Source organism: Haemaphysalis longicornis, unplaced genomic scaffold, assembly GCF_048455015.1.
Source record: "Haemaphysalis longicornis isolate Haplotype H1 unplaced genomic scaffold, Haemaphysalis longicornis Haplotype H1 scaffold_1, whole genome shotgun sequence".
NCBI lineage: Eukaryota > Metazoa > Arthropoda > Arachnida > Ixodida > Ixodidae > Haemaphysalis > Haemaphysalis longicornis.
In genome coordinates, this window is record NW_027526203.1 from 240,643,893 (window position 1) to 240,648,537 (window position 4,645).

A 4,645-nucleotide genomic window follows, 5' to 3' on the forward strand; every position below is an offset into this window, starting at 1 on the left:
TTTACCGCGATATTGCGCTCCACGCGTGATACCACGGGAAACAGGTTAACGAATTTAGCTTCATGGCGCGAACTTTTTTGCACACTACAAGGGGGCAATACGAAAAAGGAGACAGGAAGACCAGCCAAGACCGCGCTGGTCGTCATGTGTTCGTTTTGTTTTCTGGCCAGTGTAGTGTACGCAAAAGTTACCACCATGATTTCAAACCAACTACTTACTTTTCCGCGTTATTGAATTCTGATTTAAAACTGCGGAGCAATTACCGTGAAGACCGAATGAAACGAAACTTGACACCGCGAAAGAATACGTATACTCCACACAATCCAACTTTACAGTTTCTTTTCGACGAATCGTCGAAGGAAAACTCCCTCATCGTTGCAAATACCCAAGTTCCGTCGAGCTTCAGCCTCCGAGTTAATGCTCGAAGACTGCCTGCAACCAGACTAAAGGACAAAGGGAGGGAAGTTACAAAGAATGATTTGGCCAGAAACGAACCGAAGTGACAGCCCTGCGCCGAATTGCAAAACAAACAATCAGTGTTCAGGACTGGCGAATCATGGATGAAGTTCCGTCCCGCTGGCATTGTATTGTTGCGAAAGCTAAACAGGTGTCCCAAAGGTCTCTGTCTCTCTCTCTCTCTTTCTTCCTTCCTTTCTCTCTTTCCCTATTTATTTATTTATTTATTTATTTATTTATTTATTTATTTATTTATTTATTTATTTATTTATTTATTTATTTATTTATTTATTTATTTATTTATTTATTTCTCTGTGCGCGAGGGTGTCCGATCATGTGCGTCTGGTGTGCGTGTGCGTTGTGGCCGGTGTAGTGTGTACGCTTGCATGCGTGAGCGCGCACGTTCACGTACACGGCCACGCGCACATACATACACAAACACGTGGAACCGATAACTCTAAACTTCCTCCACATTTGGCATGTGGGTTTTCTTTAAACCCCATGACGGACCAGTCGTTTGTCAATTACTCGCTCGAATGGCCTCCTCATCAGCCCCGTTGGTTAGGCGACATCTGTAAATAAGCGGGCCCATGGTTCAAACAGTTGACGAGGGCGAACTTTTTTTTACTGTGAAGTTTGTTAAGAAAGCTGTATGTCTTCCATCCAAGCATCATGGCTACATTCCAGATGGTTGTCAAATTTTCCTTTAAATAAACGTAATTTACCTTGTCAACTTACCTAGGGAAGATAGGTAGTCTTTGTTGCGCCCCTATGAAACGTTTTACGCGATGTCCGCGTCCCCATAACGGCGTGGAAATAAAAGTCGAGGTCTTTCATGCAAAGGCAGCAAAGGAGGGGGAGTAAAAGACAAAAAAGAAAATCTCCGTCGAGCCGGATTCGAACCAGCGACCTATGGATGTCAGCGTCCGGAACCTCTACAGTCCACCGCTCTACCAACTGAGCTATCGACGGAGCTATCGATGAGAGGGCGGTGCCGTTATTCGACGCGACAACGGGAGCCAAAGCGTTCCTCGCAACGTGTAAGAAAACAGGCCGAGCGTCCACTTGCGCTCGTTACATCCATTTTACTGGGGCGTCAGACTCTCCATACGGCGCGAGTTTTGAATGTTGTCATTAAACCAACTCACTGGACTCTTGTTCAAAGCTTAACCACAGAACTTGCGTTGGTCAGCCAGGTGATTTCTGGGTGGAAGAAATTTGCTAAAAAACGCAAGGAATAAGTAAAGGTAAATACACTGTAAGTAAAGACATTGTTTCATGTGTCTAAGCGTCCTGGTGATCTACAGAATAAAAAAAAATGAAGGAAGCGACACCTGCCCACTCCAGTCTTCGTGGAAACCTCGTCGCTCACACGAGTGCCCGAGAATTAGCCGGCCGGGCTCCCCAAGAAGACCAGCAGAGGGTTAACCAGCCGTTAGTCACGTACAGAGAGATCACTCAACATTATAGGCTTTCCCGACAGATATATCCGCCAGGCCATAAATCCCCCACAAAAGAGCAAGAAACCTCACTGAGGCAGCTACAGACCAATACTTTTCCGCACCCTACCAGGCTCCACGCTATATTACCTACAATGTATACATCCACTTGCCCTCACTGTGGAGAGCTCTGAAGCTTATATCACATGGTGTGGGCTTGTCAACATAATAAGAGCATAGAGAGAATACGAAATCCAACTTTAGAGCAGTGGGAGCGAGAGCCGGCCAGCTCAGATCCTGATTGTCAGCTTCGGCTCATCGAGAGGGCGAAGGCGGCAGCAAGCTCACCGATTTCTTGGGCTCAGTAAAAGTTGATTCCTCCTCCTCCTCTTCTGGGGTCCTGGACTGAGGACTCCACTCACAGCGCTCTTATTTGATGTGAATAAAAGTTTTTCTTCTCCTCTCACTAACGCGTAAGACTTGAAGGTAGCGCAACTGTACGCAAGCTTCACGACCACCACGACGGTTTAAGTCCGTGATTGCAGCCGATTTGCTTCTTCGTCGCTGCCGCAACGACCTTTACTTCATCATTGTTGCTATCAGTGTGAGCTTCCTTCATTTTTTGGAAGTGATGATCAAGGGACATCATCTTGGAGGGGCGTACGCTATGACGTGTCTTTCTCGTTCCCAGCAAGTCTTGCAACGATTACAGCGAACGCTGGAGTCTTTCTCGCTCCGAGGAACTTTTACCACGATTACGACAAACGCTGTAGTTTTTTTTTATTATTGCCAATCTTGGCCAATCTCCCTAGGCGGGTATGCTTCGCTTCACAAACGTGCGGCGGGGACGCTGGCCGATCGCCGCGAGGCACGCACACACGAACACTCGGCATTTTCTTGTTGAACCGAATATTTTCTTTATGTATGCTATTTCAAAAGCCTCATCAACAATAAAAATATCTTCACGGTAGGCTTCTGCACATCAGTGTAAAGCCAATGAAAGTTGAATGTAGCACAACTTGGAAACGAACTTCGGACGGATGCATTTGTAGGTCGCTATTCGTTTTTTTCCATAAAAGCTCGCAACAGTAATTTTTTTTAGGCTGCTGCTAGTGCTTAAGGGTGTTTTTCTATCAATTTTCACCGTCAGTTGGGGTTCCCTGCGTTATCATTCCACTGTAAACTGCGCGGTGGTGATATGACACTAAAGAAACGCCTACCAACCCTAATTTTCGCCTGTATGCATGCAGCCTGTTCTCAACAAGTAACAAAAAATGACGCTGCCGTTGCTGCGGTCGAATTCGGTCGTCTGCGTTTTTAAGGCGAGGCCTTACCGACTGTGCCTAGCTAAAGAATGACCGCTAACGCGTAGGCTGGACGCCACCCCTGCGCTGCACGCGTTGCTACAGACGATACAGCCGGCAGTGTATGCTGGGGCATGAATGGGAGACTTGAAAGCGCTCAGCATGAAAACCTTGAAATTGAGAGAAACGTTGCTTCTAGGCGAATAATGTTATTTCTCTCTCTCTCTCTCTCTCTCTCTTGGTGAAAGGAAATGAGGTTTCTCACGATATTTTGCGGTTGGTCAGTCTTTTTTTTTCCTTTTCTGTAAAAGCTTTGCAAATTGTTTTCACACACTTTTGTGACAAAGCATAGGCGACATTTTTCAGACCCGTGGTCTGGTTCGCGAAGGTAGCATCACACAACTTGACGAGTGCAGCTTGAAGACGTAGTGTAGCACCCCCCCCCCCGCCCCTTTTAACTAGCTTCGAATAGGCACTATCAAAAAGAAGAAAGCTAATTTAGTTTGAGTTTCTACAGGTAACAGGTTGCTTGGTCGTAAGGTTACAGTCGAGTTTTAAAAACCGAATAGAAGTGCTTCTTGGATTTTCGAGTGTGAATGTTAGCCCATTGGACGGAGCGGTTAACTTACTATAGTGACGACACCAAATTCGCCTTTAGGACAGTTTTACAAAATGTAATTAAAAACCCAAGATCGTCTTCAGCATATATTACTCTCAATGTATTGTATATTTTATAAACAATAATGACCTGAACTCAACTGAACTGGACGTACGTCCAGTTCAGTTGAGTTCAGGTCATTATTGTTTCTTTGAGGCTTACAGATACGTATCTGTAAGCCTCAAAGAAGGACACTCTTCTTTGCTGCCACCAGCTTGTCTAAGGAAGACAAAAATGCCACAAAGAGCTGTTGCGAACAAATGGCTTGAGTGTGGGGTTCCGTAAGTAAAACACTGAATTAAAACAAATGACAGTACACTTAAAATAATATTCCAACCCTAAAAACTTCTTAGCATTGATCATAGCCGCGTTTTGAAACCTACCTTCTCTCCACAAACACCAACCCTTTCGCGAACGGCGACGGACTAAGTATCGCGAGGACGCAAAAATTTAAGCGATCGCATGTGTGATCATTGTAAAAGATGCGGGAGTACGCCACAACTGTCGAAAAGAAAGGCAAACTCCAGCAGCGCGCAAAAATAAAATAAATGACCTGAAACACAAAGAGGCAAAAACGGGCATTGACTTCAACTGTTTATTTTTCAAGCGTCCAAGAAATCTCATATTTCAAACGCCGCCAAGAATTCTAAATGACGAAGAATTTGCAAACAGGGAATAATTACGATTGTGTATTGCGACCAAGTATAAGCGAAAAATCATCCAAAAATTCGCGTTTTTCATCTTAAAGTGACAGTGGGGATGTGAGAACGCATTTATCTCCCGCCCAG

General features: G+C 45.0%; 1 non-coding gene across 1 annotated transcript; it reads right to left on the minus strand.

Annotated features, from left to right (window-relative positions):
- Positions 1 to 1,338: 1,338 nt before the first annotated feature.
- Trnay-gua (transfer RNA tyrosine (anticodon GUA)) lies at positions 1,339 to 1,428 on the minus strand. The gene is given in 2 exon segments: positions 1,339 to 1,374; positions 1,392 to 1,428. It is a non-coding gene; the product is annotated as a tRNA-Tyr (tRNA).
- Between the last annotated feature and the right edge of the window lie 3,217 nt (positions 1,429 to 4,645).